This window comes from Hypomesus transpacificus, chromosome 19 (assembly GCF_021917145.1).
Source record: "Hypomesus transpacificus isolate Combined female chromosome 19, fHypTra1, whole genome shotgun sequence".
Taxonomy (NCBI): domain Eukaryota; kingdom Metazoa; phylum Chordata; class Actinopteri; order Osmeriformes; family Osmeridae; genus Hypomesus; species Hypomesus transpacificus.
In genome coordinates this window covers 1,616,993-1,630,120 of record NC_061078.1, presented here as the reverse complement: position 1 = coordinate 1,630,120, position 13,128 = coordinate 1,616,993, and positions in this window count along the sequence as shown.

The window sequence follows — 13,128 nt, the reverse complement described above, 5'->3', positions numbered from 1 at the left end:
CTCTCTCTCTCTCTCTCTCTCGCTCTCCCCCCCCCTCCATTCTCTCTCTTTCCTTCAATCTCCCATACTACCTCAGCCCCTCCACCACTCACGAGAGTTCAAAAACCAAACACTGAACCCAAAACAACAGAGTCAAAAACAGCCAGGGGCCTGAGCAAGAGTCTACGGGAGACCACAGGAAGGACACAGGAGAAACCCTGGCTGGGATCTGGCCTGGATCACAGGGAAAAACAGGGCATGTACAGAATACTGTAGCTGAGTCAACGTTCAGAGCAGAGGTGACAGCTCGTCATGCTGATTGTTCTGAGTTGAGGGACGAGGTGTAAAGGCTGAGGCCCTGACATCATGTTACTTCTCGTTTCTACCCTGCAGCACGCTGCACAAAGCGCGGCACGCCGCACGCCGTGTGTGCTGTGAACAGCGTGGCCCCTGCTTTACAATGCAGATTCCGTCGCAACCTTCTGCGGTGGAACCGTGGTTAATATTCCCGTCATGTCCTGATATCCGAGTGGGGCTGCTTTAAATGCTGCACCCACAAAGGGGTCTGCCTTTGCGGGGATCAATAGTGCTGCGGCTCTTAACCCAGAGTTAATATTTGATAACAGGCCTGGGGCCCTCCAAGTTCATTCTACCTCTCCTGCAGCAGCGTCTCTACACACTGCCGTTCTGATGCTGTTATGACAGAGAATTATTTAGAACTCAATGGACAGGAGGGAGGAAACAGAAAAAGAGTGATACGGTAGATTGGGAGACGGAGAGAATGAACGAGAGAGAGAGAGAGAGAGAGAGAGAGAGAGAGATCTGTCGTGCATTTGGAAGTGTGTTTTTGTCTATATATTTATTAGTGCTGTCAAACGATTAAAATATTTAATCGCGATTAATCGCATTAATGTCATAGTTAGTTCGCGATTAATCAATTAATCGCACATTTTTATCTATTCTAAATGTCCCTTGATTTCTTTTTGTCCCATTCTTTTTTCAAATTTTAAAGCTCTTATCAACATGGAAAAGTGGTTCGGATTGCTTCGTGCAAATATTTTTTTTATTGAAAACAACATTGCAATCGCCTGGCTTTGACGAGGGGGCGGAGAATTCGCATGAATCGCATCAGCTGTGTGCTTGGCCATCAAGTGGTATTTCAGACTGGACGTGCTGCGATGATAGATCAGTTAACAACGTCAAAACACACAGATCACTTTGGTCTTGTCAATGGAACCATTTGGCAACTTTTTAAAAGTAAACTTTCCATTCAGAATCTTATTGGCATACATTTCGGCGTCTCGCGCTCGGAATCCACTCAAAACGTAACGTTAGCCTACTACCAGAGAATGTCTAATATCCGTAAACGGGCTCTGCTACTACTCTTTAGCTGGTTCGCAAGCCAAACAAGTGTGTGTGGCGTGCCTGTTGTTTTATTTCAGGTCTAGCTAGATCCGGTGTGGTGTTGTAGTCTTTCTAACGTCGGTAATTGTTGCAACAGCATGTGAAAAAAACTACAAAGTTTGCTAGGCCAAAAAGAGCATTAATCGCGCGATAAAAAAATTGACGCCGTTAATTTGGGTTTGCGTTAACGCCGTTAATAACGCGTTAAACTATGGAAGCAAATCGTGACCAAAATTCAAATGAAAATGCATTTCCAGAAATGCATTTTCATTTTAAGAATGTGGCTGCATTATTTGACTCATAAATCAAATTAGTATTCAATCATCCTATTTGCATTTTCATTTTCTTCTTTAAGACTGCTCATTCTTTCCCTTAATTAAAATGAAAACGAAAAAGACATTTGAAATTTAATTTTCAAAATATGCCCCAGCAAATAGATACCAAAATTCAATTTGAAATGTAAAATTTGAAAATGAAAATGCATTTCCAGAAATGCATTTTCATTTTAAGAACGTGGCTGCAAAATCGTGACCACAATTCAAATTCAAATGCATTACCAGAATTGCATTTTCATTTTCAAGAACGTGGCTGCAAAATCGTGACCACAATTCAAATTCAAATGCATTTCCAGAAATGCATTTTCATTTCAAGAACGTGGCTGCAAAATCGTGACCACAATTCAAATTCAAATGTATTTCCAGAAATGCATTTTCATTTTAAGAATGTGGCTGCATTATTTGACTCATAAATCAAATTAGTACTGATTAGTACTGAGCGGACATTGCATTTTCATTTTCATGTTCTGCCCGCAAAGAACTGCCCATAATTCGAAAACGAAAATGCATTCTGAGCGGCGCAGTAGAGTGACGTCAGTAGCCGCTCTTCTTCAGCTCCCTGCTGACCGAGCTACCCATCTTGTTCGGTAGGGGGCGGTGTGCACATACGCATTGCATTACATGACAAATGTGCCGGGAAATTGATTGAATTGCCGGGTCTTTAGAGGACGCATCACAGATCATGGCGCTCCCTCAAATTGTGCAGACACTGATAGAATTAGCTGAGCTGGTAGAAACTAATAATATATCTGAGTCTGATGCCCGTGACCGAGTAGAACAAGTCACAGAGAGCTTGGCTGCATACTCTGCCGTCACAGACGTACACATTAATGAGGTTGCCATAGTAAACCTCTCTTCAGTCCTGGAACGGCTGGATGCTGTGGAGCCTCAAATGGGACGGGGACGACCAACCATCCACATCCCGTTCGAGTCCATCGAAAACTATTTATTAAATGGTTTAAAAATAAAGGACATAGCGGAGCTGTTGTCGGCCACCAGACCATCCGTCGGAGGATGCAAAGCAACGGATTTACGGAGCTAGAAAGCTGACAAAAGTATCTGAATTTGAATATGAAAGATCAGAAATATTTGTGTCTCGAATTTCATAAAACTGAAATATATTGCTGTTGAATATATAATATCTGAATTATTTGTATGCCAAATTTAATACAACTGAATTATTTTGATCCAAAAATAAAACATTATAAAATTCAGATTGCAGGAATTCAGATTCTTGAAATTCAGATTGGGGAAATTCAAATTCAGATTGCGGAAATTCAGATTTTGTCTGAACCAGGCCAAAGGTGAAACAGCTTGCTTTCACAGGAAAAAGTAGACCATTTAATAAATAGTTTTCGATGGACTCGAACGGGATGTGGATGGTTGGTCGTCCCCGTCCCATTTGAGGCTCCACAGCATCCAGCTGTTCCAGGACTGAAGAGAGGTTTACTATGGCAACCTCATTAATGTGTACGTCTGTGACGGCAGAGTATGCAGCCAAGCTCTCTGTGACTTGTTCTACTCGGTCACGGGCATCAGACTCAGATATATTATTAGTATCTACCAGCTCAGCTAATTCTATCAGTGTCTGCACAATTTGAGGGAGCGCCATGATCTGTGATGCGTCCTCTAAAGACCCGGCAATTCAATCAATTTCCCGGCACATTTGTCATGTAATGCAATGCGTATGTGCACACCGCCCCCTACCGAACAAGATGGGTAGCTCGGTCAGCAGGGAGCTGAAGAAGAGCGGCTACTGACGTCACTCTACTGCGCCGCTCAGAATGCATTTTCGTTTTCGAATTATGGGCAGTTCTTTGCGGGCAGAACATGAAAATGAAAATGCAATGTCCGCTCAGTACTAATCAGTACTAATTTGATTTATGAGTCAAATAATGCAGCCACATTCTTAAAATGAAAATGCATTTCTGGAAATACATTTGAATTTGAATTGTGGTCACGATTTTGCAGCCACGTTCTTAAAATGAAAATGCATTTCTGGAAATGCATTTGAATTTGAATTGTGGTCACGATTTTGCAGCCACGTTCTTGAAAATGAAAATGCAATTCTGGTAATGCATTTGAATTTGAATTGTGGTCACGATTTTGCAGCCACGTTCTTAAAATGAAAATGCATTTCTGGAAATGCATTTTCATTTTCAAATTTTACATTTCAAATTGAATTTTGGTATCTATTTGCTGGGGCATATTTTGAAAATTAAATTTCAAATGTCTTTTTCGTTTTCATTTTAATTAAGGGAAAGAATGAGCAGTCTTAAAGAAGAAAATGAAAATGCAAATAGGATGATTGAATACTAATTTGATTTATGAGTCAAATAATGCAGCCACATTCTTAAAATGAAAATGCATTTCTGGAAATGCATTTTCATTTGAATTTTGGTCACGATTTGCTTCCATATTAAACTGACAGCACTAATATTTATTGCTTCATCCAACTGTTGCATCCTACCGTTTCATTCGGTTGCTTGTGTTGAAGTGTACTTAGAGGAGGAAGGACGTGAGGTCAACAAGGGGTCAGACTTTTAGCTCTCTGAACGATCTTCCCTCTGCTTTCAAACAAGAAGCTATATCCTAAAAGTGGTTTCTACTATGCTCCCTGATATTCTCACTCCCACTTGACACTCCAGCCCTCCTCTCCATCAATAGAACATAACCGCTCCACTGTCAGGAATCAAAACCTTGAATACAATTGATATAAAACTCGAAACTTCTGAATCGTTCACAATGTTCATCGAGTCATTGATTTTAGATTTGAAGTTCAAAATCAGTATTGAAAGGTTGTTTTACTGCTTAGACGTGAGATGCACACATCAAAAGTTTGAAAAAGTTTTTGTCCAATGAATTTCAACACTAATAAGACGAAGTTTAACTTTAAAGTTGTGATTTTTAAGTAATAATACGATTTCCCCTACAGTATGTTTAATCTCTCTTTAATTTTTCACACATCTAAAGACCACACTGTGACGTAGCAACCCCCCTCCCCCCCCCCCCACATCAGATCAACATACATGCCCACGTCCAGTACAAACAAACACATTCACACATACTGTAAGTACAAATACACTCAAAATAGACCCCCCCCCCCCCCTTTTCAGTCAATACAGCTGTCTGATAATGATGAACAACAAGGAGGGAACTCATTCTTGCCAGCTCTGCTCTTTCGGGCCAGGACGGGTTATATTCTCAACGATTATTGTCAATGCAGACTTCATCCATTTCCATGAAAACTAATGTCTGCTCGCAAATGTTGTTAAAATCACAAACGTATGAGAATCATATTGGTGTTGTCACTTTATGAGAAATGTGAGCTGTCCAGTGCGTTGAGCAATGAATTCACATAAACTCATTTTTACCATCTGTTTTGTTTGTTTTCAGAGAGAAACATTTTAATAGATGAATCCACAGTGGAAAGCGAAGTCCCTTTGACACCAAAGTCATTTGCAAACAGACTGCTCCGTGGTCCCATGTCACAGACACACTGGACGGATACACACTAAAGAGCAGTGTGGGGCTGAAAAGATGATTGTGAAGAGGCACTTTTAACGTTCCTCCTCGGATGTCTCTGATAAGCAGGTGAAGTAGAGGAGCTCCGTTCTGTTTGTGTGTCTGCCCGAGGCCTCATCTTGCATCCTGATGATAGGACTGTCTGGACTATCAACAGGCAGGCCACACATTTCGCTTCAACACAGCAGGAACGTGCGCCGACAGAGACTGTTAAAGTGCCGCAACAGAGAAGCCTGTGCTGGACGAGTCGACAGACGCCATGCAGCTTCTGTGCTGACGGCCAGGAATGGCTCATCGGTTCTCCTCGACACACCTTCAATCCCTTGGAAATGATGACAGTGCTCGTTCGCGCATACAATCATGACCTTCGACGTGCACACACGTGACGTGATTAGGATGATTACTGTGATTCTGGAAAGATCTCTTCTTTGGTGAACCTTAACTTACGGAATTCATGATGCATTTCTCATTCCTCATTTTGACAAATTGCTAGGGAACGCGTCTACAAGCTGCTGATGAAAAATGATACGGTCAAATGAATGTAACGAGAAAACAGCTGTATCCACTTGCGCTGAGTTTGCTGTTTGCAAACAAGCATCGGTCATAATCAATACCCTGAACTACAAAAAGTGATCATTTTCCTACTCAAAGACGTTTCTCACACGAGCCAAATTGATTAGGTGTCCTGTTTCTGGGGTTTCCACTACTGTCCTGTATATTTCTCACGCTGTCAAAGTCCTCTCCTGCTCTTAGCTCAGTCTGTAAAACACAGCTGCCTTCAAGGATTTGAATCTAAAGATTGCCTGTAAAGATGTTTGGCTTGACCAACGACAAGTCTCTTGCTTAAATAAAGTGGACTGGCAAAGCATTGTCTTTAATTTATGAAACGGAAATAAAAAGGGGGAGAAGCTTACAAAAGTGAATGAAGCTGAGGATCTCTGAGCATGATCAGTTGGGTACAAGGAGCTACTACTCAAAAACACAACTTACATGTGGTACACTAACAACTACATGATCAATGGTTGGGCTATGGTACATCCAATAGCACGCGTGTGTGTGTGTCTTAAAAAGAAAGAGAAAGACAACAGGGAGACAACGAGTGCAGGTTTAATGGACTGTCCCAGGGCGAGGCTTTGTTGCTCTCCCTCATCAAACACGATAGAGGTGCTTTAGCCCCGTAATGGATGCTGTGTGCCCGGAGTCGCTGCACGCCTCACAGATTCCTCTCATTCATTGCTCATTCTTATAGGCCAGGTGACAGCCCACATTCACACCCACCATCGCATGCTCGGGGGAGATGCACTTTGGTTTAAAGGAAAGCTAAATATTGGAGAGGAGAGAAAGAGATAGAGGGAGAGACAGACAGAGTTGTTTGAATACATCTTAATTTACTGGGTAATATGGAGGAATGGAATAATCAAAAGCACCATAATTCAGAATCCGGATTAAGAGAAGTCTGCCAGGTTCCGAGGCAAGTTGGAGCATCAGCTAGGAGCATCAGACCTTCTGGAACCTTCCAGGGCCAGTAACACAGTCACTTATACACACACACACACACACACACACACACACACACATCATAGCAGTGACCCGCATCCCCACACACTTGTCACTGTGACAGTGTCTATTTCAAACGGAGGGATGATGTTTGGCCAAACAAAGAATGTTATTCTTTAATATATCACTAGCTGCAGCCATCATGGATATAAAAAAAAGTGTACTTTTCACAGAAGCAGTAGAAATAAACGTTGTTTTTGGAGTTGGTTCAAAAGCCTCTGTCACTGCGTGACCCTCGGCCACCATCCCCCACCAACTCTCTCTCTTTCTTCTGCTCTTTCGCTAACCGTATTTGACTCACTCCTTTCTCTAGCCTTGTAAAGATTGGTGTCGGGTTGATTTATCAAACTTCCAGTAAGTTCGGGCTGTGTGTCTTGTATGGATGTTCTTTCCACTAGCCTGTGATACTGTAGTGAGAAACTCAAAAGTTTCAACCGTACAGAAGTGGTGTAGGCTACTACACTATTAGCATTGTGTTAACAGATTAGCCCTAGCCTCTTGGTACGAAAGGCCACAAATGAAGTTTACACACATTTCATGCAGATTCATTTTCTTGGTCTTTGGTTCCCCCTTTTGGTCAATTTTTCAGTACATTATTCATGGGCTCTCTGTTATCAGTGTGAACATTTAATTTCATGGAATTATCAAAATAAATTGACTCGATATCACAGGCGGAACACTTTAATCTTCACAGTCGACCTCCCCTCGGATGACTTGAAGATGTGCTTCTTCTGAAACACTTTTACTGGCACAAAAGGTATCAGCAGTCATACAATCAAAAGTGAGTTTGAAGGTAATTGTGAACCTACGGTGTATTTCATTGCATTCAGAGTGCATCCTTTCAGAGCAGGTGAGGAATAGCCTTTCCGTTTTACTTAGTCTTTTACACTTTTTTTCTGCAGACTTGGCAAGATAAGGTTTGAGGACGATTTCCTGTGACTGAGGGTCTGGGCTCAAGTATCACTGTCATGGTCTTTGTGGTGTGTGATTGAAAATCCAGTTACACACACAGAGAGACACACACATACTTTCTTTCTTTCTTTAGCTGTCTCACTCTTTTGAAGCCTGTTATCAGTTGTGAAAGGAAAGATTAATGATTTTGGCAGAGCACAAAGACACACGCAGACAGACCCATTTACAACATCGTCTTCATTTAGGACTTGTTCTCTATTCACAGTTTTCTTTCCATAATACTTCCTCCATAATACTCTCTTCAAATCGATATATACCTAATCTGTATTTTAAACATTTCCCCCTATTCAAGCCTTTTATGCTACCATCTACTACAAGGTCACTGGTTTGAATAAAGACAGCTCATCTATGCTCAAAAGATCATTCTCTCCATTGAACTTTGAAACACTTTTAATTTCAAACAGGTCAATAGTTCCAGAAATTATATTTGATGGCATAAGTTGACATGTTGATGAAGAGGTTTATAGTAATAAGCAGATGAATTCCACAGGCGGAGCTGCCACTGGGGCTTGTAGTTTTTTGGATTTTGGTAAAGTACACAGGAAACGCATGCTGCTTCTTATGCAAAACTATGATTTCCTAATATAAGACCTTTGGATATTTACCAAAAACGTTTCTCTGAACAGTATTTGATCGTTGTTGTGTTTTACATAGCATAACTGATGCAAATAGTTGAATCACCACAGATAATGGCACACTGTACTGTTCTAGCTTGTTTCTTTCTGTAGTGTGTTGTTGAAACCCCAAGCTGGTGTGAACTTGGTCATGGGAGAGAGACAGACCTGCCCAGCGAATGCAGTGGCACCATATGGTACGATCATTTCCTGTCTCTCCATAGGATCCCACAGCCCTGTGGTTTAACAGCCTGTCCATACCAGACAGACACACACACACACACACACACACACAGAAACTGATGCAGTAGAAACACACACACTGTTTCTCCCAGTCAGGATCGGTGCCAGCAGATACACACACAGACAAGGCCCTGCAATGCTGTTCTTTCATAAACACCAGAGACCGTTCTAACAGAAGGAGAAGAAGCCATGTTGCTAACTCTTTGTGTTCCATTGACCTGCTGATTGTTGGGTGGCAACCCTCATCAACAGAGCTACACCGCCCTCTGCTGGACGTTTAGTGTTAAAGGTATTCCTTAGATGCAGATTACCTGGAAACACACACTGACTGAATCTCAGGGGTATCTAAATGAGTAGACACCGTGGGGGGGAGGGAGGGGTTATAGGTGGCTCGTTAAAATGACATCTTTATCAAGTCTTGCTGGGATGACGCATTTAGGCACAGGTTCGATATGCTACTATCTTAACTTTAGTCCTCTGAGGTAAAAGGATAACCTTGAAAGAGAGAGATTTTAATGTGAGTTAGACTGGTGTTTATGTAATGCAGTAAAGAGGCCCCTGAATGTCCCGTTTGGTCCTTCACCATTTCCTGCAGGAGCAAGAAATATCTGAGCTGATGTCGTATGACCTCCATTGGCAATTCTCAGGCAGCGCAGTAAATTTCTCTTTTCCCCTTTGTCTCCCTGGCTCTCTCTTTAGAGATATCTCTCCTTTTACAGTTTTTTCTCTCTCGCTTGTGCTTCTTTATCATCTCTGGGTGTGTGAGGGCTGTTAAAAAGGCTGGAGAAAAAAAGAAAAGAACTAGAGAATGGCACGGGCACATCAAAACATACCCTGGTGACTCCCTGAAGCAGGCCCTTGCATTGAGACGAGCTGACCAGTGACATGGATTAATCTTCCCAGTACCTAGCCCCAGGAAGCATACTGCTCCACCACAGCCTCTATACACACACAAACATACACACACACATAAATAAATACACACACACATGCTCATCCACGCATGCTGCATGACTACAGCAGCAGCTGAGTCCTGGGTCCATGACAGGGTTTTCTCTCAGCTATCGTCGCAGTTACCCCTCTCCTGACTCAAGGTGTTTCTCTCCATGCTTTCATCCTCTACCTCACTCCACACTCGGGGCCTTTCCTGGGAGTACCGTGGATGTGGGTGGGGTCTATGTGGTGCGTGCATGGGCGTGTGTTGACCACATGGCACTTGACAAAGCTCTTGATCTTTCCACTTAAGGAGCATCAGGTATGTATATATATGTATAACCATATGGTGTATCTGTGCTCTTCACTTAGAGAACAAGGCAGAGTTCTTCACAAGTAGAGAATATTCTCCCACTCTCTCCCACACGACAGGATCAGACTCACATGCACACCCACAGACAGCGTGCCGAGGATTCGACAGAGAAACAAGAGGAAGCGGTGTAATTTAGAGATGAAAACATGTAATCCTGTTACAGCAGAACCTCTCTCTCTTTCTCATCCACATGGACATACAAGCACGCTTTTGCAGAGGCAGAGAATCGCTCCTGAAATAAATACCGGTGTGAGAGATTCATAACAGCCCCCAAGGCTGGCTGGACAAGACAAGACGAGAGATGGATGGACCAGTTTAACCACTGTAAGGGAGGCTAACCGCCTCAACGGAGAGAAAGAAGAGAAGAGAGGGAGGGAGGGAGGGAGCTGGGGGATGTCAGAGGGAAAGATGCTTTGGATTAGGTGTCATCAATCTTCCAGATTCTCGGTGGGCACACATATCAGGAGTGAGAGCAAAATGTGTGTCTGTGTTAGGGAGAGACAGACAGGAAGTGACAGACGGAACGGGAGGGTGTTTGAATAAAACAGAGAGAAACGAGGGTGCTAAACACAACTTGAATGGAGGGTTGCATCACAGCATACAGAGGTGAATAATCAATTATTTCTTTCATTCCGAGAAATGGAAGGACCATGGAATGTTTCTATTGATGAAGGATCACAGAAAATGTTCAAAGATGTGTTTAGGCTTTTTTTTTCTGCGTTAAAAATAAATTCCTCGGCGCAGCCATCTGGTTGGATCAGATCTGATGTACAGTACAGTTCTGTTCCTGGAGGTAAGTTTCCACCAGCCACAGGGAGACTGGCAAGCTGCTCCAACAGTACGACAGCTGTCTGTTTCACTCTGCAAATGATAAAGTATGAGGAAGGGGAATGAGCTCTCCAGTCTGCATTCTTTCTAATGCTATTTTTGGTCCTGTTTAAATTGTCAATTCTAGTCTGCTCCAGACAGGTAAACAGAGTGGAACAGAGGAAAGACAATCATGCAGATGTGAAGGGGTGCTGGGAGCCATCTGTGCATCCTAACTGGGGAAGGCCATCTGAAGCCCAAACACACACACACGCTCTTTGTGTCTCCCTCTCTCTATCACTGTCTCTCTCTCACTCTCTCTTTCTCTCTCTCTCTCTCTCTCTCTCTCTCTCTCTCTCTCTCTCTCTCTCTTTCTGTCTCACACACACACACACAAATACTGACTAACACTCTTTTTCTGTCTACCAATCTCTATCACTTACTGTCTCTCTCTCTCACACACATACACAAATACCAACTAACACTCTCTTTATCTCAGTGTTCCTGGTCACATGATCTGGACCGGGCAGCCTGATCAACACTGCTCACAGAGAGTCAAAAACAGACAGATGGCCTGATTCTAGATCTCAACTGCTGTCCATCTATAGTATGCCCTGAAACCCTCCATGTGCTTCTGACTGGCCCAGGCAGCCTCCTGGTGTGTACCAGTGCCCATGTCAAGTAGATGCAGGATTTATATTGTTGGAGGATGCACAGGGATGTCACATGTTTATAGTACTGTTCTTTAAATTGAGAAAATTATATGTTTGTTTTTTTGCGTTTCTTATTCAAGTTGCCTGGCATCGAATATTCAGTGTTGAATCACAACAGGCTCCATGACACTTCTATCCTGGGGAACAGGCTGGCGTGTACTCTACGGCCTGGTCGGAACCCCCCCCAGCTAGCAGCCATCCATGAAATGAGAAAATCTATAATGCATTTAATTCCACTCTCTGTAGATCAGAGTTCTGTCTCCCAACGGCACAGCAGAAGCTATAAGCACTGCATCAGTCTCCCCTCGACCTTATACAAACTACAACCATGCCGTCTCCACCAAACCCCAACTCCCCCCCCCCCCTTCATCACCTCTTCATCCCATTTCTTACCAACACCTCAACCATGTGACCTGAAGTTATTTTGGTTGTTCACAACGTGTGCTTCATGTTTTGAATACTTATTATTATCAGTGACCTATGCACTTTGTAAAGCTCTCTCTTGGAAGTCGCTTTGGATAAAGGCGTCTGCTAAATGAATAAATGTAAATGTCCTGCTATGAAACCCCCCACCCACGCACGTCAATCTAATCGTTTACTTTTAAATACAACATATCAGACAAAAGCATATGCGAGGAGAATTTCTATAGATGTGCTTCATTCCATCTGTTTTAGTTAAGTCGCCTGTCAAGCTTATATTGGAAGCTGCAATGTCGTCACAGCCAAAAACACAATGGTAGCCTACATCAGCCACTTACAGAGATTACATTCTGGGGCTGCACTGTGTGAGGTGCTCTCCATGCACTCTCCTTTATTATCGCTGCAATGGTTATGAGTGCGCACCTGCGCAGTGACTGATTTGTATTCATATACAGTTAAGTAGTGGCCTAATCAAATCGCTGTTTGACTTTTTTTTTGAGTCGGTATCGTTTAGCAGTATCTAAAGGCATATTTTAATTTTAAAAGCGCGAATTCGCACAAGCTGAATTCGCAAAAATGCAGTTTTTGAGGACCGAGTATACAGCCATAGCCTTCATGCTTTTCCACAAAGTGAAACAATTTAGAACTGTGCACGCAATACACGTGACTGACTCATAACGCAGGACATTTTACATGTTCAAAATTGCGATTACCACATGGTATTTATCTAGCCAACTTGCTATACTTTTAAACGAATTATTGATTGAACCATGTTTGACATCTGGCTATCTACCCCGCTCTACGCAGCATTACTATCTTAAAGACTATGTTTTTTTTGGCCAAATAGTGTATTTCAATAGTCCTTTATCGGCCTGCAGTGCCAACAATATAGTGGTACGTTTTTGGTCATATGCATCTGACCTTAACAACAAAATCACACGCAAACGACGCACTCGAGTTTATCTGAGAAAATTACGATGTCCGTATGTTTATTGCGTCACAGTTGAATGTCCGTATGTTTATTGCGTCACAGTTGAATTGCGTGTTCAAATCCTAGCATTCCAAACACGTCTATAAATATTATTTTCAAGACCGTTTAAGGTTATTTGTTTGTGTTTAGGTATAAGGGCGATGGGTATGTTTGGCAGTAATTTGAAATGTATCAACACTTAAACTCCACGATGTTTTAAAACACATCCCTCCCTCCCTCCCTCCCTCCCTCCCTCTCTTGCTATGAGACATTATCAAGCCAG